The sequence below is a fragment of the Oncorhynchus nerka genome, linkage group LG8 (assembly GCF_034236695.1).
Source record: "Oncorhynchus nerka isolate Pitt River linkage group LG8, Oner_Uvic_2.0, whole genome shotgun sequence".
Taxonomy (NCBI): Eukaryota; Metazoa; Chordata; class Actinopteri; order Salmoniformes; family Salmonidae; genus Oncorhynchus; species Oncorhynchus nerka.
Window position 1 is genome coordinate 70,641,983 of NC_088403.1, and position 26,860 is coordinate 70,668,842.

Here is a 26,860-nt window from a genome sequence, read left to right on the forward strand (position 1 = left end):
CACCTGCTGGAGCGCGTGCTACGGATGGGTGTTGCCATCGTGACCAGTGAACTGAGATAAGGCGGAGCTTTACCTAGCATGGACTTGTAGATGACCTGGAGCCAGTGGGTCTGGCGACGAATATGTAGCGAGGGCCAGCCGACTAGAGCATACAAGTCGCAGTGGTGGGTGGTATAAGGTGCTTTAGTGACAAAACGGATGGCACTGTGATAAACTGCATCCAGTTTGCTGAGTAGAGTGTTGGAGGCAATTTTGTAGATGACATCGCCAAAGTCGAGGATCGGTAGGAAAGTCAGTTTTACTAGGGTAAGTTTGGCGGCGTGAGTGAAGGAGGCTTTGTTGCGGAATAGAAAGCCGACTCTAGATTTGATTTTCAATTGGAGATGTTTGATATGAGTCTGGAAGGAGAGTTTACAGTCTAGCCAGACACCTAGGTACTTATAGATGTCCACATATTCAAGTGTTAATGTTAATGTACTGTATGCTTGTGGTGTTCATTAAGGCCCAGCTGGTCCCAGTGTAATGTTAATGCCCGGCTGGTCCCAGTGAAATGTTAAAGCCCGGCTGGTCCCAGTGTAATGTTAATACCCAGCTGGTCCCTTAATGCCCAGCTGGTCCCAGTGTAATGTTAATACCCAGCTGGTCCCTTAATGCCCAGCTGGTCCCAGTGTAATGTTAATACCCAGCTGGTCCCTTAATGCCCAGCTGGTCCCAGTGTAATGTTAATACCCAGCTGGTCCCAGTGTAATGTTAATAGCCAGCTGGTCCCAGTGTAATGTTAATATCCAGCTGGTCCCAGTGTAATGTTAATACCCAGCTGGTCCCAGTGTATATGTTAATACCCAGCTGGTCCCAGTGTATATGTTAATACCCAGCTGGTCCCAGTGTAATGTTAATACCCACCTGGTCCCAGTGTAATGTTAATACCCACCTGGTCCCAGTGTAATGTTAATACCCAGCTGGTCCCAGTGTAATGTCAATACCCAGCTGGTCCCAGTGTAATGTTAATGCCCAGCTGGTCCCTTAATGCCCAGCTGGTCCCAGTGTAATGTTAATACCCAGCTGGTCCCAGTGTAATGTTAATACCCAGCTGGTCCCAGTGTAATGTTAATGCCCAGCTGGTCCCAGTGTAATGTTAATGCCCAGCTGGTCCCAGTGTAATGTTAATACCCTGCTGGTCCCAGTGTAATGTTAATATCCAGCTGGTCCCAGTGTAATGTTAATGCCCAGCTGGTCCCTAATGCCCAGCTGGTCCCAGTGTAATGTTAATACCCTGCTGGTCCCAGTGTAATGTTAATACCCAGCTGGTCCCAGTGTAATGTTAATGCCCAGCTGGTCCCTTAATGCCCAGCTGGTCCCAGTGTAATGTTAATACCCAGCTGGTCCCAGTGTAATGTTAATGCCCAGCTGGTCCCTTAATGCCCAGCTGGTCCCTTAATACCCAGCTGGTCCCAGTGTAATGTTAATAGCCAGTTGGCCCCAGTGTAATGTTAATACCCAGCTGGTCCCAGTGTAATGTTAATACCCAGCTGGTCCCAGTGTAATGTTAATACCCAGCTGGTCCCAGTGTAATGTTAATACCCAGCTGGTCCCAGTGTAATGTTAATACCCAGCTGGTCCCAGTGTAATGTTAATATCCAGCTGGTCCCAGTGTAATGTTAATATCCAGCTGGTCCCAGTGTAATGTTAATACCCAGCTGGTCACAGTTTAATGTTAATATCCACACGACCATGCAATCTCCATAGAAAAATCAGTGAAGCTGGAGACTCATATCTCCCTCACTAGCTTTAAGCACCAGCTGTCAGAGCAGCTCAGAGATCACTGCACGTGTACATAGCCTTTCTGTAAATAGCCCATCCCAACTACCTCATCCCCATCCTGTATTTATTTATTGATTATATCTTGCTCCTTTGCACCCCAGTATCTCTATTTGCACATTCATTTTCTGCACATCTATCACTCCAGTGTTTAATTGGTATATTGTAATTACTTCGCCACCACCTATTTATTGCCTTACCTCTCTAATCTTACCTAATTTGAACACACTGTATATAGACTTTCTCTACTGTATTATTTATTGTATGTTTGTTTATTCCATCTGTAACTCTGTGTTGTTGTTTGTGTCGAACTGCTTTGCTTTATCTTGGCCAGGTCGCAGTTGTAAATGAGAACTGGTTGTCAAGTAGCCTACCTGGTTAAATAAATAAAGGTGAAATATATATAAATATTTTTATCTACCAAGAGTGTTTTAATCTATATTCTTTGTAGACATCTATTTACCACCGCAAACTGTTTCTGGCACTAAGACGTAAGCAAACAAGAAAAAACTAATTCAGAAGTGGGCGCTCCTAGGGATGCAAATTTAAATCAATTTTACCTTTCTACCAGCGTGTGCAACCAGTCAACAACAAAAAACTTCAAACCACCTTTACTTCACAAAGCTCTCCCTCGCCCTCCATTTGGCAAATCTGACCATAATTCTATCCTCCTGATTCCTGCTTACAAGCAAAAACTAAAGCAGGAAGTACCAGTGACTCGCTCAATACGGAAGGTCAGATGCTAAACTACAGGAATGCAATACAGTACCTGTCAAATGTCTGGACACAACTACTCATTCGAGGGTTTTTCTTTATTTTTACTATTTTCTACATTGTAGAATAATAGTGTAGACATCAAAAATATTAAATAACACATATGGAATCATGTAGTAACCAAAAAAGTGTTAAACAAATAAAAATATATGATATATTTGAGATTCTTCAATGTAGCCACCTTATTAATGCGCTTGACCAATCAGTTGTGTTGTGACAGGGTAGGGTTAGTAAACAGAAGATATCCCTATTTGCTTTAAAGACCAAGTCCATATTATGGCAAAAAAGCTCTAATAAGCAAAGAGAAATGACAGACCATTATGACATTGAGATATGAAGGTCAGTCAATGTGGAACATTTCTTTGAGTGCAGTCGTAAAAACCATCAAGCGCTATGATGAAACTGGCTCTCATGAGGACCGCCACAGAAAAGGAAGACCCAGAGTTACCTCTGCTGCTAGGAAGACCCAGAGTTACCTCTGCTGCAGGAAGACCCAGAGTTACCTCTGCTGCAGGAAGACCAGAAAGACCCAGAGTTACCTCTGCTGCAGAGGATAAATTCATTAGATTTAACTGATTTAACTGCACCTCAGATTGCAGCCCAACTAAATGCTTCACAGAGTTCATGTAACAGACACATCTCAACATCAACTCTTCATAGGAGACTGCGTGAATCAGGCCTTCATGGTCGAATTGCTGCAAATAAACCACTACTAAAGGAGTCCAAATTTGAGATGTTTGGTTCCAAACCGCCGTCTTTTGAGATGCAGAGTAGGTGAACGGATGATCTCCGCATGTGTAGTTCCCACCGTGAAGCATGGAGGAGGAGTTGTGAGGTTTGCTTGTGACACCGTTGGTGATTTATTTAGAATTCACAGCACAATTAACCAGCATGGCTCCCACAGCATTCTGCAGAGATACGCCATCCCATCTGGGTTGAGCTTTGTGGGACTATCATTTGTTTTTCAACAGGACAATGACCCAACACACCTCAAGGCTGTGTAAGGGCTAATTGACCAATAAGAAGAGTGATGGAGTGCTGCATCAGATGACCTTGCCTCCACAATCACCCGACCTCAACCCAGTTGAGATGGTTTGATGAGTTGGACCGCAGAGTGAAGGAAAAGCAGCCAACAAGAGCTCAGCATATGTGGGAACTCCTTCAAGGCTGTTTGAAAAGCATTCCTCATGAAGCTGGTTGAGAGAATGCCAAGAGTGTGAAAAGCTGTCATCAAGGCAGCTGTGTTATTGACTTGTTAATTGTTAATTGGCTGTAGCTGATGTAAACAAGACCGTTAAACAGTGCAACATTCACAAGGCCACGGGCCAGACGGATTACCAGGACGTGTAGTCAGAGCATGCGCAGACCAACTGGAAAATGTCTTTACTGACATTTTCAACCTGTCCCTGACCGAGTCTGTAATACCTACATGTTTCAAGCAGACCACCATAGTTCCTGTGCCCAATAAAGCAAAAGTAACCTGTCTAAATGACTACTGCCCCGTATCACTCACCTCTGTAGCAATGAAGTCACTTGAAACCGTGGTCAATCAACACCATCATTCCAAAACCCTTGACCCACTCCACCCGCATACTGCCCCAACAGATCCACAGGTGACACTACCCTTTCCCACCTGGACAAAAGGAACACATATGTGAGAATACTGTTCATTTGGGTGGCGCAGCGTCCAAAGGCACTGCCTCTCAGTGCTAGAGGCGTCACTACAGACCCTGGTTCAATTTCAGGCTGTATCACAACCGGTCACACACCTTCACCTGGATCTTGGACTTCTTGACGGGCCACACCCAGGTGGTAAGGGTAGGCAACAACACATCTGCCACGCTGATCCTCAACACCGGTGCCCTTCAAGGGTGTGTGCTTAGTCCCATCCTGTACTCCCTGTTCACCCACAATTGCGTAGCCAAACACAAATCAACACCCTCATCAAGTTTGTTGACGACACAACGGCGGTAGGCCTGATCACGACAACGATGAGACAGCCTATAGGGAGGAGGTCAGAGACCTGGCAGTGTGGTGCCAGGACAACAACCTTTCTCTCAACGTGAGCAAGACAAAGGAGCTGATCGTGGACTACAGGAAAAGGAGGGCCGAAAATGACCAACAAACCATCATGGTCCAAACACACCAAGACAGTCGTGAGGGCACGATAACGCCTATTCAGGAGACTGAAAAGATTTGTTATGGGTCCCCAGTTCCTCAAAGTTCTACAGCTGCACCATTGAGAGCATCCTGACCATTTGCATCACCGCCTGGTATGGCAACTGCTCGGCATCCGACCTTATAGCACTACAGAGAGTAGTGCGTACGACCCAGTACATCACTGCCAAGATAATACATCCACCAAGCCTCCTGCCATCCAGGACCTCTATATTAGCCACTCAAGTCATAGACTATCTGCTATCGTGCGGTTCCAAAGCACCAAGTCTAGGTCCAAATAGCTTCTACCTCATAAGACTGCTGCTGAAGAATTAATCAAATGGCCACCTGGACTATTAACATAGAGTGCTGCTACTCGCTGCTTATTATCTATGCATGGTCACTTTACCCCTACCTACATGTACATATTACCTTAATAATTACGTCGACTAACCTGTATCCTGGCACATTGACTCAGCACCGTACCCCTGTATATAGCCTCCACATTGACTCAGCACCGGTACCCCTGTATATAGCCTCCACATTGACTCAGCACCGGTACCCCCTGTATATAGCCTCCACATTGACTCAGCACCGGTACCCCCTGTATATAGCCTCCACATTGACTCAGCACCGGTACCCCCTGTATATAGCCTCCACATTGACTCAGCACCGGTACCCCTGTATATAGCCTCCACATTGACTCAGCACCGGTACCCCTGTATATAGCCTCCACATTGACTCAGCACCGGTACCCCTGTATATAGCCTCCACATTGACTCAGCACCGGTACCCCCTGTATATAGCCTCCACATTGACTCAGCACCGGTACCCCCTGTATATAGCCTCCACATTGACTCAGCACCGGTACCCCTGTATATAGCCTCCACATTGACTCAGCACCGGTACCCCCTGTATATAGCCTCCACATTGACTCTGTACCGGTACCCCTGTATATAGCCTCCACATTGACTCTGTACCGTACCCCTGTATATAGCCTCCACATTGACTCAGCACCGGTACCCCCTGTATATAGCCTCCACATTGACTCAGCACCGTACCCCTGTATATAGCCTCCACATTGACTCTGTACCGGTACCCCCTGTATATAGCCTCCACATTGACTCAGCACCGGTACCCCCTGTATATAGCCTCCACATTGACTCAGCACCGGTACCCCCTGTATATAGTCTCCACATTGACTCTGTACCAGTACCCCCTGTATATAGCCTCCACATTGACTCTGTACCAGTACCCCTGTATATAGCCTCCACATTGACTCTGTACCAGTACCCCTGTATATAGCCTTCACATTGACTCTGTACCAGTACCCCCTGTATATAGCCTCCACATTGACTCTGTACCGGTACCCCTGTATATAGCCTCCACATTGACTCAGCACCGGTACCCCTGTATATAGCCTCCACATTGACTCAGCACCGGTACCCCTGTATATAGTCTCCACATTGACTCTGTACCAGTACCCCTGTATATAGCCTCCACATTGACTCTGTACCAGTACCCCTGTATATAGCCTCCACATTGACTCTGTACCAGTACCCCCTGTATATAGCCTCCACATTGACTCTGTACCGGTACCCCCTGTATATAGCCTCCACATTGACTCTGTACCGGTACCCCCTGTATATAGCCTCCACATTGACTCAGCACCGGTACCCCTGTATATAGCCTCCACATTGACTCAGCACCGGTACCCCTGTATATAGCCTCCACATTGACTCTGTACCGGTACCCCCTGTATATAGCCTCCACATTGACTCAGCACCGTACCCCCTGTATATAGCCTCCACATTGACTCAGCACCGGTACCCCTGTATATAGCCTCCACATTGACTCTGTACCGGTACCCCCTGTATATAGCCTCCACATTGACTCTGCACCGGTACCCCTGTATATAGCCTCCACATTGACTCAGCACCGGTACCCCCTGTATATAGCCTCCACATTGACTCTGTACTGGTACCCCCTGTATATAGCCTCCACATTGACTCAGCACCGGTACCCCCTGTATATAGCCTCCACATTGACTCTGTACCGGTACCCCTGTATATAGCCTCCACATTGACTCTGTACCGGTACCCCTGTATATAGCCTCCACATTGACTCTGTACCGGTACCCCTGTATATAGCCTCCACATTGACTCTGTACCGGTACCCCTGTATATAGCCTCCACATTGACTCTGTACCGTACCCCCTGTATATAGCCTCCACATTGACTCTGTACTGGTACCCCCTGTATATAGCCTCCACATTGACTCAGCACCGGTACCCCTGTATATAGCCTCCACATTGACTCAGCACCGGTACCCCCTGTATATAGCCTCCACATTGACTCAGCACCGGTACCCCTGTATATAGCCTCCACATTGACTCAGCACCGGTACCCCTGTATATAGCCTCCACATTGACTCAGCACCGGTACCCCTGTATATAGCCTCCACATTGACTCAGCACCGGTACCCCCTGTATATAGCCTCCACATTGACTCAGCACCGGTACCCCCTGTATATAGCCTCCACATTGACTCAGCACCGGTACCCCTGTATATAGCCTCCACATTGACTCAGCACCGGTACCCCCTGTATATAGCCTCCACATTGACTCAGCACCGGTACCCCCTGTATATAGCCTCCACATTGACTCTGTACCGGTACCCCTGTATATAGCCTCCACATTGACTCAGCACCGGTACCCCCTGTATATAGCCTCCACATTGACTCAGCACCGGTACCCCCTGTATATAGCCTCCACATTGACTCAGCACCGGTACCCCCTGTATATAGCCTCCACATTGACTCAGCACCGGTACCCCTGTATATAGCCTCCACATTGACTCAGCACCGGTACCCCCTGTATATAGCCTCCACATTGACTCAGCACCGTACCCCCTGTATATAGCCTCCACATTGACTCAGCACCGGTACCCCTGTATATAGCCTCCACATTGACTCAGCACCGGTACCCCTGTATATAGCCTCCACATTGACTCAGCACCGGTACCCCTGTATATAGCCTCCACATTGACTCAGCACCGGTACCCCTGTATATAGCCTCCACATTGACTCTGTACCGGTACCCCCTGTATATAGCCTCCACATTGACTCAGCACCGGTACCCCCTGTATATAGCCTCCACATTGACTCAGCACCGGTACCCCCTATATATAGCCTCCACATTGACTCAGCACCGGTACCCCTGTATATAGCCTCCACATTGACTCAGCACCGGTACCCCCTGTATATAGCCTCCACATTGACTCAGCACCGGTACCCCCTGTATATAGCCTCCACATTGACTCAGCACCGGTACCCCCTGTATATAGCCTCCACATTGACTCAGCACCGGTACCCCCTGTATATAGCCTCCACATTGACTCAGCACCGGTACCCCTGTATATAGCCTCCACATTGACTCAGCACCGGTACCCCCTGTATATAGCCTCCACATTGACTCAGCACCGGTACCCCCTGTATATAGCCTCCACATTGACTCAGCACCGGTACCCCCTGTATATAGCCTCCACATTGACTCAGCACCGGTACCCCTGTATATAGCCTCCACATTGACTCAGCACCGGTACCCCCTGTATATAGCCTCCACATTGACTCAGCACCGGTACCCCTGTATATAGCCTCCACATTGACTCAGCACCGGTACCCCCTGTATATAGCCTCCACATTGACTCAGTACCGGTACCCCCTGTATATAGCCTCCACATTGACTCAGCACCGGTACCCCTGTATATAGCCTCCACATTGACTCAGCACCGGTACCCCCTGTATATAGCCTCCACATTGACTCAGCACCGGTACCCCCTGTATATAGCCTCCACATTGACTCTGTACACCCCCTGTATATAGCCTCCACATTGACTCTGTACCGGTACCCCTGTATATAGCCTCCACATTGACTCAGCACCGGTACCCCCTGTATATAGCCTCCACATTGACTCAGCACGGTACCCCCTGTATATAGCCTCCACATTGACTCTGTACCGGTACCCCCTGTATATAGCCTCCACATTGACTCAGCACCGGTACCCCCTGTATATAGCCTCCACATTGACTCAGCACCGGTACCCCCTGTATATAGTCTCCACATTGACTCTGTACCAGTACCCCTGTATATAGCCTCCACATTGACTCTGTACCAGTACCCCCTGTATATAGCCTCCACATTGACTCTGTACCAGTACCCCCTGTATATAGCCTTCACATTGACTCTGTACCAGTACCCCTGTATATAGCCTCCACATTGACTCTGTACCGGTACCCCTGTATATAGCCTCCACATTGACTCAGCACCGGTACCCCCTGTATATAGCCTCCACATTGACTCAGCACCGGTACCCCCTGTATATAGTCTCCACATTGACTCTGTACCAGTACCCCCTGTATATAGCCTCCACATTGACTCTGTACCAGTACCCCCTGTATATAGCCTCCACATTGACTCTGTACCAGTACCCCCTGTATATAGCCTCCACATTGACTCTGTACCGGTACCCCCTGTATATAGCCTCCACATTGACTCTGTACCGGTACCCCCTGTATATAGCCTCCACATTGACTCAGCACCGGTACCCCCTGTATATAGCCTCCACATTGACTCAGCACCGGTACCCCTGTATATAGCCTCCACATTGACTCTGTACCGGTACCCCCTGTATATAGCCTCCACATTGACTCAGCACCGGTACCCCCTGTATATAGCCTCCACATTGACTCAGCACCGGTACCCCTGTATATAGCCTCCACATTGACTCTGTACCGGTACCCCTGTATATAGCCTCCACATTGACTCTGCACGGTACCCCTGTATATAGCCTCCACATTGACTCAGCACCGGTACCCCTGTATATAGCCTCCACATTGACTCTGTACTGGTACCCCCTGTATATAGCCTCCACATTGACTCAGCACCGGTACCCCCTGTATATAGCCTCCACATTGACTCTGTACCGGTACCCCCTGTATATAGCCTCCACATTGACTCTGTACCGGTACCCCCTGTATATAGCCTCCACATTGACTCTGTGCCGGTACCCCCTGTATATAGCCTCCACATTGACTCTGTACCGTACCCCCTGTATATAGCCTCCACATTGACTCTGTACCGGTACCCCCTGTATATAGCCTTCACATTGACTCTGTACTGGTACCCCCTGTATATAGCCTCCACATTGACTCTGTACCGGTACCCCCTGTATATAGCCTCCACATTGACTCTGTACCGGTACCCCCTGTATATAGCCTCCACATTGACTCTGTACCGGTACCCCCTGTATATAGCCTCCACATTGACTCTGTACCGGTACCCCTGTATATAGCCTCCACATTGACTCAGCACCGGTACCCCCTGTATATAGCCTCCACATTGACTCAGCACCGGTACCCCCTGTATATAGCCTCCACATTGACTCAGCACCGGTACCCCTGTATATAGCCTCCACATTGACTCAGCACCGGTACCCCCTGTATATAGCCTCCACATTGACTCTGTACTGGTACCCCCTGTATATAGTCTCCACATTGACTCTGTACCGGTACCCCCTGTATATAGCCTCCACATTGACTCTGTACTGGTACCCCTGTATATAGTCTCCACATTGACTCTGTACCGGTACCCCTGTATATAGCCTCCACATTGACTCTGTACCGGTACCCCCTGTATATAGCCTCCACATTGACTCAGCACTGGTACCCCCTGTATATAGCCTCGATATTGTAATTTTTATTGTGATATTTTATTTATTTTTACTTTAGTTTATTTGGAAAATATTTTCTTAAACTCTTATTCTCTTAAAACGGCATGGTCGGTTAAGGGCTTGTAAGTAAGCATTTCACAGTAAGTTCTACACATGTTAAATTTGGCGCAAGTGACAAACATTTTATTTGATTTTAAAGGCTCTGCAATGGCTGCCTGTGAGTTTAAGATTATTCCATTGGTTTTTCACCCCCAGACATGCTTTAAGTTATGTACCCAGTAGGTCCCTCAGGTCCTCTGGCCTTTTAACTATCCCAAAGCCTAGAACCAAGAGGCATGGAGAGACAGCCTTTAGCTACTATGCCCCCATCCTCTGCAATAGCCTGCCAGAGAACCTGAGGGGCCCTAACTGGGGACATTTTTAAAAGAGATCCTGAGGGGCCCTAACTGGGGACATTTTTAAAAGAGATCCTGAGGGGCCCTAACTGGGGACATTTTTAAAAGAGAACCTGAGGGGCCCTAACTGGGGACATTTTTAAAAGAGAACCTGAGGGGCCCTAACTGGGGACATTTTTAAAAGAGAACCTGAGGGGCCCTAACTGGGGACATTTTTAAAAGAGATCCTGAGGGGCCCTAACTGGGGACATTTTTAAAAGAGATCCTGAGGGGCCCTAACTGGGGACATTTTTAAAAGAGATCCTGAGGGGCCCTAACTGGGGACATTTTTAAAGAGATCCTGAGGGGCCCTAACTGGGGACATTTTTAAAAGAGATCCTGAGGGGCCCTAACTGGGGACATTTTTAAAAGAGAACCTGAGGGGCCCTAACTGGGGACATTTTTAAAAGAGAACCTGAGGGGCCCTAACTGGGGACATTTTTAAAAGAGATCCTGAGGGGCCCTAACTGGGGACATTTTTAAAAGAGATCCTGAGGGGCCCTAACTGGGGACATTTTTAAAAGAGATCCTGAGGGGCCCTAACTGGGGACATTTTTAAAAGAGAACCTGAGGGGCCCTAACTGGGGACATTTTTAAAAGAGATCCTGAGGGGCCCTAACTGGGGACATTTTAAAAAGAGAACCTGAGGGGCCCTAACTGGGGACATTTTTAAAAGAGATCCTGAGGGGCCCTAACTGGGGACATTTTTAAAAGAGAACCTGAGGGGCCCTAACTGGGGACATTTTTAAAAGAGAACCTGAGGGGCCCTAACTGGGGACATTTTTAAAAGAGATCCTGAGGGGCCCTAACTGGGGACATTTTTAAAAGAAAACCTGAGGGGCCCTAACTGGGGACATTTTTAAAAGAAAACCTGAGGGGCCCTAACTGGGGACATTTTTAAAAGAGAACCTGAGGGGCCCTAACTGGGGACATTTTTAAAAGAGATCCTGAGGGGCCCTAACTGGGGACATTTTTAAAAGAGAACCTGAGGGGCCCTAACTGGGGACATTTTTAAAAGAGATCCTGAGGGGCCCTAACTGGGGACATTTTTAAAAGAGATCCTGAGGGCCCTAACTGGGGACATTTTTAAAAGAGAACCTGAGGGGCCCTAACTGGGGACATTTTTAAAAGAGAACCTGAGGGGCCCTAACTGGGGACATTTTTAAAAGAGAACCTGAGGGGCCCTAACTGGGGACATTTTTAAAAGAGAACCTGAGGGGCCCTAACTGGGGACATTTTAAAAGAGAACCTGAGGGGCCCTAACTGGGGACATTTTTAAAAGAGATCCTGAGGGGCCCTAACTGGGGACATTTTTAAAAGAGATCCTGAGGGGCCCTAACTGGGGACATTTTTAAAAGAGATCCTGAGGGGCCCTAACTGGGACATTTTTAAAAGAGAACCTGAGGGCCCTAACTGGGGACATTTTTAAAAGAGAACCTGAGGGGCCCTAACTGGGGACATTTTTAAAAGAGATCCTGAGGGGCCCTAACTGGGGACATTTTTAAAAGAGATCCTGAGGGGCCCTAACTGGGGACATTTTTAAAAGAGAACCTGAGGGGCCCTAACTGGGGACATTTTTAAAAAGAGAACCTGAGGGGCCCTAACTGGGGACATTTTTAAAAGAGAACCTGAGGGCCCTAACTGGGGACATTTTAAAAGAGATCCTGAGGGGCCCTAACTGGGGACATTTTTAAAAGAGATCCTGAGGGGCCCTAACTGGGGACATTTTTAAAAGAGATCCTGAGGGGCCCTAACTGGGGACATTTTTAAAAGAGATCCTGAGGGGCCCTAACTGGGAACATTTTTAAAAGAGATCCTGAGGGCCTAACTGGGGACATTTTTAAAAGAGATCCTGAGGGCCCTAACTGGGGACATTTTTAAAAGAGAACCTGAGGGGCCCTAACTGGGGACATTTTTAAAAGAGATCCTGAGGGCCCTAACTGGGGACATTTTTAAAAGAGATCCTGAGGGGCCCTAACTGGGGACATTTTTAAAGAGATCCTTTCTAGCTTTGATTTTCCTCTTTTATTCATTCAGCTTTTATTGTTATTCTTTAGTTGGTTAACCTCATACGTTTGTTGTGTGTTATTATATAGTATATAATATATAGTATTAGTAGTATTAGTATATAATATATAGTATTAGTAGTATTAGTATATAATATATGGTATTAGTAGTATTAGTATATAATATATAGTATTAGTAGTATTAGTATATAATATATAGTATTAGTAGTATTAGTATATAATATATAGTATTAGTAGTATTAGTATATAATATATGGTATTAGTAGTATTAGTATATAATATATAGTATTAGTAGTATTAGTATATAATATATAGTATTAGTAGTATTAGTATATAATATATAGTATTAGTAGTATTAGTATATAATATATAGTATATAATATATAGTATTAGTAGTATTAGTATATAATATATAGTATTAGTAGTATTAGTATATAATATATAGTATTAGTAGTATTAGTATATAATATATAGTATTAGTAGTATTAGTATATAATATATAGTATATAATATATAGTATTAGTAGTATTAGTATATAATATATAGTATTAGTAGTATTAGTATATAATATATAGTATTAGTAGTATTAGTATATAATATATAGTATTAGTAGTATTAGTATATAATATATAGTATTAGTAGTATTAGTATATAATATATAGTATTAGTAGTATTAGTATATATAATATATAGTATTAGTAGTATTAGTATATAATATATAGTATTAGTAGTATTAGTATATAATATATAGTATTAGTAGTATTAGTATATAATATATAGTATTGCATGTTTTTTCATTAGTTTTTTCCTGTGAAGCGCATTGCGTTGAATCCATGCCTGAAATGTACTGTAGAAATAAAGCTAGATTTTATGTTAATGTACTGTATCTATAGGGCTCAGTTAGTACCTGTGTTCTCCTTTGGGGAGAATGAGCTCTTCGACCAGATGACCAACCCTACCGGATCGCCGCTCCGCTGGCTACAGGACCACCTGCAAAGGCTCATGGGAGTAGCACTGCCGCTGTTCACCGGGAGAGGAGTGTTCCAGTACAGCTTTGGTCTACTGCCCTACAGACAGCCCATACACACTGTTGGTATGAGACACACACACATTTTCTCCCCTATCTCGCCAGTTAGTATTTGTATTTATTATGGATCCCCGTTAGTTCCTGCCAAGGCAGCAGCTACTCTTCCTGGGGTTTATTATGGATCCCCATTAGTTCCTGCCAGGGCAGCAGCTACTCTTCCTGGGGTTTATTATGGATCCCGTTAGTTCCTGCCAAGGCAGCAGCTACTCTTCCTGGGGTTTATTATGGATCCCCATTAGTTCCTGCCAGGGCAGCAGCTACTCTTCCTGGGGTTTATTATGGATCCCCATTAGTTCCTGCCAGGGCAGCAGCTACTCTTCCTGGGGTTTATTATGGATCCCCATTAGTTCCTGCCAAGGCAGCAGCTACTCTTCCTGGGGTTTATTATGGATCCCCATTAGTTCCTGCCAAGGCAGCAGCTACTCTTCCTAGGGTTTATTATGGATCCCCATTAGTTCCTGCCAAGGCAGCAGCTACTCTTCCTGGGGTTTATTATGGATCCCCATTAGTTCCTGCCAAGGCAGCAGCTACTCTTCCTAGGGTTTATTATGGATCCCCATTAGTTCCTGCCAAGGCAGCAGCTACTCTTCCTGGGGTTTATTATGGATCCCCATTAGTTCATGTCAAGGCAGCAGCTACTCTTCCTGGGGTTTATTATGGACCCCATTAGTTCCTGCCAAGGCAGCAGCTACTCTTCCTGGGGTTTATTATGGACCCCCATTAGTTCCTGACAAGGCAGCAGCTACTCTTCCTGCGGTTTATTATGGATCCCCATTAGTTCCTGCCAAGGCAGCAGCTACTCTTCCTAGGGTTTATTATGGATCCTCATTAGTTCCTGCCAGGGCAGCAGCTACTCTTCTTGGGGTCCAAAAATATTAAAGCACTTACATTACATATAAAACTAAATATAAAACTGTACATCATATAAAATTATTACACCACTACATATCTACAATACAAAATGTTTAATACCACCACACACCAATATCACAATGTATGCATGTGTCTGTGCCATTGTGATTCTCTTCACAGTCCCTGTTGTTCCATTATGTGTATTTTTACCAGTTTTTAAAAAATCTGATTATCCTGCTGCATCAGTTACCTCTCCAGTGGGTAGGCCTATTCCAGTGGTCCAGACCCCCTCTCATCTCTCTCTCTCTCTCCAGTGGGTAGGCCTATTCCAGTGATCCAGACCCCCTCTCATCTCTCTCTCTCTCTCCAGTGGGTAGGCCTATTCCAGTGGTCCAGACCCCCTCTCATCTCTCTCCAGTGGGTAGGCCTATTCCAGTGGTCCAGACCCCCTCTCATGTATCTCTCTCTCTCTCTAGTGGGTAGGCCTATTCCAGTGGTCCAGACCCCCTCTCATCTCTCTCTCTCTCTAGTGGGTAGGCCTATTCCAGTGGTCCAGACCCCTCTCATCTCTCTCTCTCTCTAGTGGGTAGGCCTATTCCAGTGGTCCAGACCCCCTCTCATCTCTCTCTCTCTCTCTAGTGGGTAGGCCTATTCCAGTGGTCCAGACCCCCTCTCATCTCTCTCTCTCTCTTTAGTGGGTAGGCCAATTCCAGTGGTCCAGACCCCCTCTCATGTCTCTCTCTCTCTCTTTAGTGGGTAGGCCTATTCCAGTGGTCCAGACCCCCTCTCATCTCTCTCTCTCTAGTGGGTAGGCCTATTCCAGTGGTCCAGACCCCCTCTCATCTCTCTCTCTCTTTTTTAGTGGGTAGGCCTATTCCAGTGGTCCAGACCCCCTCTCTCTCTCTCTCTCTCTCTAGTGGGTAGGCCTATTCCAGTGGTCCAGACCCCTCTCATCTCTCTCTCTCTCTCTCTAGTGGGTAGGCCTATTCCAGTGGTCCAGACCCCTCTCATCTCTCTCTCTCTCCAGTGGGTAGGCCTATTCCAGTGGTCCAGACCCCTCTCATCTCTCTCTCTCCAGTGGGTAGGCCTATTCCAGTGGTCCAGACCCCCTCTCATCTCTCTCTCTCTCTTTTAGTGGGTAGGCCTATTCCAGTGGTCCAGACCCCCTCTCATCTCTCTCTAGTGGGTAGGCCTATTCCAGTGGTCCAGACCCCCTCTCATCTCTCTCTCTCTCTCCAGTGGGTAGGCCTATTCCAGTGGTCCAGACCCCCTCTCATCTCTCTCTCTCTCTCTCTAGTGGGTAGGCCTATTCCAGTGGTCCAGACCCCCTCTCATCTCTCTCTCTCTCTCTCCAGTGGGTAGGCCTATTCCAGTGGTCCAGACCCCCTCTCATCTCTCTCTCTCTCTCCAGTGGGTAGGCCTATTCCAGTGGTCCAGACCCCCTCTCATCTCTCTCTCTCTCTCCAGTGGGTAGGCCTATTCCAGTGGTCCAGACCCCCTCTCATCTCTCTCTAGTGGGTAGGCCTATTCCAGTGGTCCAGACCCCCTCTCATCTCTCTCTCTCTCTCTCCAGTGGGTAGGCCTAATCCAGTGGTCCAGACCCCCTCTCTCATCTCTCTCCAGTGGGTAGGCCTATTCCAGTGGTCCAGACCCCCTCTCATCTCTCTCTCTCCAGTGGGTAGGCCTATTCCAGTGGTCCAGACCCCCTCTCATCTCTCTCTCTCTCCAGTGGGTAGGCCTATTCCAGTGGTCCAGACCCTCTCTCATCTCTCTCTCTCTCTCAGTGGGTAGGCCTATTCCAGTGGTCCAGACCCCCTCTCATCTCTCTCTAGTGGGTAGGCCTATTCCAGTGGTCCAGACCCCCTCTCATCTCTCTCTAGTGGGTAGGCCTATTCCAGTGGTCCAGACCCCTCTCATCTCTCTCTAGTGGGTAGGCCTATTCCAGTGGTCCAGACCCCTCTCATCTCTCTCTCTCTCTCCAGTGGGTAGGCCTAATCCAGTGGTCCAGACCCCCTCTCATCTCTCTCTCTCTCCAGTGGGTAGGCCTATTCCAGTGGTCCAGACCCCTCTCATCTCTCTCCAGTGGGTAGGCCTATTCCAGTGGTCCAGACCCCTCTCATCTCTCTCTCTCTCTCAGTGGGTAGGCCTATTCCAGTGGTCCAGACCCCCTCTCATCTCTCTCCAGTGGGTAGGCCTAATCCAGTGGTCCAGACCCCCTCTCATCTCTCTCTCTCATCTCTCTCTCTCAGTGGGTAGGCCTATTCCAGTGGTCCAGACCCCTCTCCCACTAAGGATGATATAGACGGTCTCCATTCTCTCTACCTGGAGGGCCTCACTACGGTGTTTGAAGACAACAAGGACAACTACGGCATTGCACCAGACAAACACCTCCACTTCATCTAGACACAGAGTTGTTCACACGTATAATCAGAAAAAAAAAAAGATTTACAGATTAACCCAAAGATGCTGCAACACCTTCTAGGTCAGAGTTCTAGCTTTTTTCTCTACTGTTATTGACTTGTTAATTGTTTACTCCATGTGTAACTCTGTGTTGTTGTCTGTTCACACTGCTATACTTTATCTTGGCCAGGTCGCAGTTACAAATGAGAACTTGTTCTCAACTAGCCTACCTGGTTAAATAAAGGTGAAATAAAATGTAAAAAAAATAGCTGTAGAGTTTTATAAAACATCACAATACATTGCTGAGCGTTCGATTTGCCTGCTGTGGGGCAAGGAGACCCTCAGCTCTGCTAAAACCACTGACAACTGTGTGCCATTTTCAAGGAATTGTTAAATAAATGTTGTAATATCAGCATCTCTTGAAGAGCTTAGTCAGAACAACAAATGTCAGATTATTGCAAAACGATTGCACACATGTAGCTCTATCATCAGAGTTATACAGCAAGTAACTGAATGCTGTCATGATCAGTAAACATCACTGATCATGTAGTTTCAGATACGGGAGGGTAGCCCGTATGTCTCAATATTGGCACCCGTTTATTGGACATTTGAGTGATATGAAGTACACTGAACAAAAATATCATTGCAACATGTAAAGTGTTGGTTTCATGAGCTAAAATAAAAGATCCCAGAAATGTTCCATACAAAGAAAAATATTATTTCTCAAATGTTGTGGACACATTTGTTTACCTCCCCTGCTAGTGAGTGTTTTTCATTTGCCACGATAATCCATCCACCTGTCAGGTGTGGCAAGAAACGGATTAAACGGCATGCCAATTACACAAGTAAAATGGCAGCGGGAAGAAATGGCAGCATTTTTACGGCGCCTAACCAATTGTGCTGTTATGTGGGGGTTTTTCACGTCATTTGTGACTTATTTTGTTAATAATGTTTCTGCCACCGTATTTTACGGCAAAAAAGAGCTTCTGGATATCAGGACGGCGATCACTCACCATGGATTAGACTAACATTTTTTCTTCAACAAGCAGGATGCACAGGATGTACTTCAGATACCCTGTTATTTGCAAGAGGAAGAGACGCAGGTACAGAGGACACAGAGCAGCGTCACTCGTAAGGATCCGCAGACGGCGAGTGGGAAAGCTGCCGTTAGCGTCAATATTACTTGCCAATGTGCAATCATTGGACAATAAATTAGACGAGGTACGATCACGAATATCCTACCAACGGGACATCAGAAACTGTAACATCTTATGTTTCACAGAATCATGACTGAATGATGACATGGATATTGAGCTAGCGGGATACACGCTGCACCGGCAGGATAGAACAGCACACTCCGGTAAGACGAGGAGGGGGGTCTGTGCATATATGTAAACAACAGCTGGTGCATGAAATCTAAGGAAGTCTATAGATTTTGCCCGAAGTAGAGTATCTTATGATAAGCTGTAGACCACACTATTTGCTTAGAGAATTTTCATCCATCATTTTTGTGGCTGTTTATTTACCACCACAGATGGATGCTGGCACTAAGACCGCACTCAGTCAGCTGTATAAGGAAATAAACAAACAGGAAACCGCTCACCCAGAGGCGGCGCTCCTAGTGGCCAGAGACTTTAATGCAGGGAAACTTAAATCAGACCAAATTTCTATCAAAATGTTAAATGGGCAACCAGAGGGGAAAAATCTAGAATTTTAACCAGGTAGGCAGTTTGAGAACAAGTTCTCATTTAAAACTGAGACCTGGCCAAGATAAAGCAAAGCAGTGTGACACAAACAATAACACAGAGTTACACATGGAATAAACAAATGTACAGTCAATTACACACTAGAAAATGTGCCTTGTTGAACGTTCATTTGTGGAATTTCTTTCCTTCTTATTGCATTTGAGGCAGTTGTGTTGTGACAAGGTAGGGGTGGTATACAGAAGATAGCCCTTTTTGGTAAACGACAAAGTCCATATTAAGGCAAGAACAGCTCAAATAAGCAAAGAGAAACGACAGTCCATCATTAATTTAAGACATGAAGGTCAGTCAAAGTGTAAAATTTCAAGAACTTTGAAAGTTTCTTCAAGTTCAGTCACAAAAAACCATCATGCGCTATGATGAAACTGGCTCTCATGAGGACCGCCACAGGAAAGGAAGACCCAGAGGTCATTAGAGTTACCAGCCTCAGAAATTGACTGTGTGAATCAGGCCTTCGTGGTCAAATTGCTGCAAAAAATCCACCACTAAAGAACACCAATAAGAACACCAATAAGAAGTGTCACGTCTACTCCTGCTCCTCCCTCCTCCCCTTCGGCATTCAACGTCTCTGGTACACCACTGGTCCTGGGATCCATCATTACGCACACCTGGCATCAATCATTACACGCACCTGCACGTCATCATGAGGCACACCTGGACTCCATTACCTCACCTATTACCGCCCCTATTTCTGGCACTCCCTTAGGTTCTTTCCCCAGTCAGTATTGTTCCTGTGTTTATGCAAAGACGCTAATCTCGTTCCATGTTTGTTTGTTTTTGTTTTTCAACGTTTCACCTGCTTCTCAACATACAGCATCATCATTGGGCCAAGAAACAGAGTAATGTAAATTAGACCAGTGGAAATGTGTCCTTTGGTCTGAAGTCCAAATTGGAGATTTTCGGTTTCAACCTCCGTATCTTTGTGAGATGCGGTGTAGGTCAACAGATGGTCTCTGCATATGTATTTCCCACCGTGAAGCATGGAGGAGGAGGTGTGATGGTGCTTTGCTGGTGACACTGTCTGTGATTTATCTAGAATTCAAGGCACAATTAACCAGCATGGCTACCACAGAATTCTGCAGCGACACGCCATCCCATCTGGTTTGGGCTCATATGTTTTTCCACAGGACAATGACCCAACACACCTCCAAGCTGTGTAAGGGCTGTTTTACTAAGGAGAGTGATGGAGTGCTGCATCAGATGACCTAGCCTCCACAATCACCCGACCTCAACCAAATCAAGATGGTTTGAGATGAGTCGGACCGCAGAATGAAGGAAAAGCAGCAAGTGGTCAGCATATGTGGGAACTCCCAAGACTTTTGGAAAAGCATTACATGTGAAGCTGGTTGAGTGCCAAGAGTGTGCAAAGCTTTCATTAAGGCAAAAATGTGGCTACTTTGAAGAATATAAAATATATTTGGGTTTCTTTAACACTTTTTTTTTTTTGTTGGTTACTACATGATTCCATATGTGTTCATTACTTTTGATGTCTTCACTATTATTCTACAATGTAGAAAATAGTACAATAAAGAAACCCTGGCATGAGTACGTGTGTCCATACTTTGAATGGTACTGTATCTACAATACAAAATGTATAATACCACCATACAACAGTGTGTGTGTTTGTACCTTTGAGTGTCTTCACACACAGGTACAGACAGTATTCTACTGCTTGCATCAGTTACCTGATGTGGGATAGCGTTCCATGTAGTCATGGGTCTATGTAGTACTGTGGAATAGAGTTCCATGTAGTCATGGGTCTATGTAGTACTGTGGAATAGAGTTCCATGTAGTCATGGGTCTATGTAGTACTGTGGAATAGAGTTCCATGTAGTCATGGGTCTATGTAGTACTGTGGAATAGAGTTCCATGTAGTCATGGGTCTATGTAGTACTGTACCTCCCATAATCTGTTCTGGACTTGAGGACTGTGAAGAGACCTCTGGTGGCTTGTCTTGTGGGGTAGGCATGGGTTTCTGAGATGTGTGCAAGTATTTTAAACGGACAGCTTGGTACATTCAGCTTGTCAACACCTCTTACAAAAACAAGTAGTGATGAAGTTGATCTCTCCTCCTCTTTGAGCCATGAGAGATTGACATGTCATTATAACGTTAGCTCTCGGTGTACATTTAAAGGCCAGCTGTGCTGCCCTGTTCTGAGACGACTGCAATTTTCCCAAGTCCATCTTTGTGGCACCTGACCACACAACTGAACAGTAGTCCAGGTGCAGAAACACTTTCTCATGTTAAATACTGTTGACGTAATATGGCTACAGGTTAATCTGCCTCACCTAAAGCCCATTCTGGTGGGAAGCTGCGATAGACCACCGAGTGTTAACAGTCAGTATCTGGATAATATGTGTGAAATGCTTGATAATGTATGTATTGTGGCAAACCTCTTCAAGGTTAGGAGCGTTTGTCACAAACTAAGTGGTAAACTGTCACCAAATCACCCAAGAATGAGAGTTCTTTCGAACAGGACAGTACCTGTGTGTTTGTCCTGGTCCACCCAGGCCGTAGCGAGGTCAAGGATAGCAGGGTTCGGTACGAATCGGGTTCTCGGTAGGTCCAGGTCCAAACGCCAACAGGTAAGTCCAAAACAATCCAGCTCATACACGGTAAATCCAGCCAATCTCTATAGTCTCTTTCTCTATTGTTCATAGCTCCTTCCAGCACTCTCTCTTCCTCTTCCTGGTTTTCTTGACCCTTTATCTGTGAGTCGGCTCCACCTTCTGAGGGTTCCCCTTGCTTCTGGGACTTGTAGTTTTGGCGGTCGGCCATTTTTGTGATCTGTAGTTCTGACAGGGGTGGCCATTTTAGTGATGGGCAGAGCCCGTTTATTAGTTCTGCTCTCACATATCTGCCACTTATCACTCGACCCCTTCTTTGCCACATATCTCTCCCCCTAGATCAAACCTAGGTCGACTACCTACCAACAAAATATGCATGCATGGGATAACCCATCCGCGTTTCCCATTTCCTTCCCTGCTCTGTGTTTCAAGTCAAAATGAAACGGTTGGAGACTCAAAAACCACCGCATCACCCAGCGTTCTTCTCTTTAGCCCTATGCATCCAGGTGAGTGGGGCATGGTCACTGATGAGGGTGAAGTGGCGCCCCAGCAGGTAGTACTGGGCTTTCTAGAGCCCACTTTACCTGCCAGCGCCTCTTTCTCAACGACTGGTGGTTGGTTTCCCGTGGTTCAGCTTCCTGCTTAAAAACAGGATGGGGTGTTCCACCCCTTCTACCTCTTGGGATAGCACTGCTCCCAAGCCGCCTCTGAGGCATCCGTCTGAACCACAAACTCTTTCTCAAGTCTGGTACCACCAGCACTGGATTACAACAGAGAGCCTCCTGTAATGTCTAAATGCTTTAGTGGCCCCTTTCATCCCATTTGACCATGTTTTGGCCCTCTGGCTCTCTAGTCATGTCGGTAAGTGGGGGCGGCCACTGTGGCACATAACTTGGGATGAACTTCCCGGTAGTAACCGGTCAGCCCTAGGAAGGCTCGAACCTGCTTCTTATTTACTGGTTTAAAGCCATTCTCTAATTGCCTTCACCTTCTTATGTTGGGGTTTGATTAACCCCTCTTCCCACAGTGTATCCCAGGTACTCTGTTTCCTCTAACCCCATAACACTTGGCAGGGTTTGCTGTGAGCCCTGCCTTTCTAAGGCGTCTAACTGTACCGGGTAAGTGGGATTCCCAATCTGGGCTGTAGATCCCCACGTCATCTAAATAAGCTGCGGCGTATGCTTTGTGCGGTTTTAGGACTTTGTCCATGAGCCGTTGAAAGGTGGCTGGGGCCCCGTGTAAGCCGAATGGCATGGCGGTGTATTGAAACAAACCGTCAGGTGTTGCAAAGGCTGTCTTTTCTTTGGCCCTGGGGTCAGAGAATTTGCCAGTACCCTTTTGTCAGATCAAGGGTCGTAATGTGCGAGCATGACCGATTTTCTCCAGTAGTTCATCTACTCGGGGCATGGGGTAGGCATCAAACTTGAGATTTCATTTTACCTTCGAAATCGTTACAGAACCGCAAAGACCCATCGGGCTTGGAGACCATCACAATTAGGCTAGACCACTCACTATGTGACTCTTCGACCACTCAGCTGTCAACATTTTCTCAGTCTCTGCTCTAATGGACCCCGTCGAGCCTCGGGTACCCGATATGGCCTCATACTCACTTTTCTCCCTGGTAGGAAAGCGATATCATGAGCCGTAACCTCAGTTCGGCCAGGTACCTCTGAAAACACATCTCTGTTTTCTGGATCAGGGTCTTCTTCCTGTACTTGCGCTGGGGACAGAGTGGGTGAAATATTTACTTCGGCTGTCTCCTGAATGTGTGTGGGGTATGTGACCATTAGTGTTTCTCTCTCTCTCCATGCTTTTAACAGGTTTATGTGATAAATCTGTTCCTGGGGCCGTCGACCTGGCTGTCGGATCAAGATAATTGACCTCTCCTATTCTCTCCAGTACTTCATATGGTCCTTTCCATGTGGCTAGTAGTTTACACTCTACCGTGGGGATCAGCACTAACACCTTATCTCGGTTGAAATTCCCCTCAGGGTAGCCTGCCGGTTATAAGTGTGCCGCTGGTGTTCCTGTGTTTTGTCTCATGTGCTCTCTGACGATGGGCATGACTGTGGCTATCCTATCTTGCATTTCCGTGGCGTGCTCTATGACACTGGTATACGGGGTGGATTGGTGCTCCCAGGTTTCCCGGGCGATGTCTAAGATTCCCCGGGGATGCCTCCCCATATACCAGCTCAAAGGAGAAAACCCCAGCGAGGCTTGAGGAACCTCTCTAATGGCAAACATCAGATACGGCAACATGCAATCCCAGTTTTCCCATCCTTATCGTTACCTTCCCTGAGCATTGACTTCAGGGTTGGTTGAATCTCTCAACCAGCCCGTCCGTCTGAGGATGGTAAACCGATGTCTCAACTGTTTCACCTGCCACAGTTTACAAGGTCCGCCATAAGGCCGGGACATAAAGGGTCCCCTGGTGGTAAGGATCTCCTTTGGAACCCCTACCCTGGTGAACAAGAGCACTAATTCCTTTGCGATATTTTTGGAAGTCATCGTCGAAGGAATGGCTTCTGGGTAGCAGTGGCATAATCTAGAATGACCAGAATGTATTGGTGCCCTCTGGCGGATTTGGGTAGTGGGCCCACTAAATCCATCGCTATCCTCTCAAATGGCGTTTGATTATGGGGGTGGCACTAACGGGCTTCTAAAAGCTGGTGGGGAGCTGTTAACTGGCACTCCGGGCACTCTCCACAATGCCGAGCCACTTCAGCTTGAATTCCTGGCCAGTAAAACCTCCTTACAATCCGATTGGGTTTTTATCGTCTCAGTGTCCACCCAGAATGTGCCCATGAGGCTAGATCCAGTACTGTCCTCCGGTGCAGTGAACCAACAGCACTGTTCCACCACATCCCAACCCTATTTTAAAGGACTCTGTACACACCAAACCTTTTTCATGATGAAGTGGGGAAAACTTCATTAGGCATCATCCAACATTTATGGGAGTACCATCTCGACCCTGCACATCTGCTCTGGCTTGCTGCAGCGTTGGATCCTGGTTTTGGGCCGTCCCAAAATTAGTCGGGACTGTAGGTCTGCTGGTTCTAGATCGTCGTCCTCTGGATTCAGATCGACCCCAGCCCCCACTGGTACTGGGCTGTTCGTTATCAGCGAGGTTTGCCACTTCATCCTCCTCCTCCCTACTAGCACCTGTGATGTTGTCCCCTGGAGACCTCTTTTCTTGGCTTTGGTTGAAGGCCCCATGCTTCTTCACTTGGGTCAGGGTTGTTGGCTTCTCAAATATACCATTCTTGGCCTAACCCAAAGTTAGGAAAGTCTCGACCAATATTACATCATATGGCATCTTTGGGACCACGCCGACCTCATAATCCAGCAGACCGTCCTCTGTTTGTATGCTCACTAAGGCCGTGGGGTACAGGCGGGTATCCCCATGAATGCATGTAACACTGATATCCTGTCTTGTATCCAGTTTATGATTGACACTAGGCCTGCAACGACCAGGGTTAGCATACTGCGGAATCCAGCAGTGCTTCAACCTCTTTCCCTTCAACCTTCACCCTGCACATATGTTTTTTCTTGATCTTTCCATTACAGATGGTTACAACAGGACATGCATACCGTATATCATCTTCATTTTCACCAAGGTTACATTGTGTCTTCTTTAATAAGACGTAGGCTGCAATATGTCCTGGTTGATTACAATTGTAACGGATGTGGGGGTTGGAGAGACCCCTCGACCCCCAGTCCCGGTTAACGTTTTTTTTCCTTAGTGTCTTGGCCTGATTCTGATTCTTTCCTCATGGCCCCACGCTGCTCTCTTCCCCTCTAAATGTTAGGACAGCCTTACCCTGTCCACTGGTTACTTCCATGCCTGGGAGCGGGAATCTTTCCTCCTGTGCCTGCTCAGCTGTTCTTGCCGTACAATACCCGTTCAACCAGGCCCACGGATGAGTGGCGGGAAGTACTCGTTCTGGCCAACCCATGTCTCACTTCTTGGGAGTAGACCTCGCTGAAACTGGTTGAGGTACGATGGTCCTCGACAATCTCGGATGACCGGGTCTCTGGTCCGCAACCATTTCCGTGCCAGGTGAATCAAGTCAAACATCTGTGTTCGTGGGGTTGTCCCGGTCAGTGGGACCACTGGTGGAGCGGTGTGCCCTCACGGTATCAGTCACTCCCAGTCTAGTCAGGATCTCTCCCTTTAGTTTATCGTAATCCTGTGCATCTTTCAACTCCAGGTCGAAATACGCTTTTGAGCGTCCCTGCCAGGTATGGTGCCAGAAGCCCTGCCCATTCTTCTTTGGCCACTTCTCCCTCTCTGCCGTCCTTTGAAGGTGGTAAGATATGCTTCCACATCATCCTGCGCTGTCATTTTTGAAGAAAATGATTGGCCTCCTCTGGGTATTTGCAGCTGGTAATTGAGCCCCAATTTGGTCCGCTAGCCCCTTTAGGCCTTCTCTTAACTCCCGGGTGTTTCTCTCTTGCTCTTCTGTGAGCAGCTGGTTGGTGCGGTGCTGGATCTGTAACGTGTCCTGATACATTCGCATTGCATCTGATGAACTATTTGTTGAGCTCTAGTTGCCTCTTGTTGGGCGGCCGCCGCTTGTAACAGGGCCTGTATGGCTCCCTCCATACTCATTTTCCTGAAAAACTGTCCTAACCAAACAAAGCCAAAACAAAAAACCCGACTCCCCTTTGGAGTGCTAACTGAACATTTATTTTTCTTTTTTTCTTCTACCTAACCAGTGGTATGTTAGTCCATTCCCGCATCCTCCCCACGTGTGGCAAACCTCTTCAAGGTTAGGAGCGTTTGTCACAAACTAGAGTAGTAAACTGTCACCAAATCACCCAAGAATGAGGTTCTTTGAACAGGACAGTACCTGTGTGTTTGTCTGGTCCACCCAGGCCGTGGCGAGGTCAAGAGATAGCAGGGTTCGGGAATACACGAATCGGGTTCTCGGTAGGTCCAGGTCCAAAAAACGCCAACAGGTAAGTCCAAAACAATCCAGCTCATACACGGTAAATCCAGCCAATCTCTATAGTCTCTTTCTCTATTGTTCATGTGCTCCTTCCAGCACTCTCTCTTCCTCTTCCTGGTTTTCTTGACCTTTATCTGTGGGTCGGCTCCACCTTCTGAGGGTTCCCCTTGCTTCTGGGACTTGTAGTTTTGGCGGTCGGCCATTTTGTGATCTGTAGTTCCACAGCCCAGGGGTGGCCATTTTTAGTGATCGGGCAGAGCCCGTTTGTGGTCTGCTCTCACATATCTGCCACTTATCAC

General features: G+C 46.9%; 1 pseudogene; it reads left to right on the forward strand.

The window, feature by feature from the left end:
- The window catches only part of LOC135572990 (2-acylglycerol O-acyltransferase 1-like), a 35,787-nt pseudogene extending 15,200 nt beyond the window's left edge, over positions 1 to 20,587 (forward strand).
- Positions 20,588 to 26,860: the final 6,273 nt, after the last annotated feature.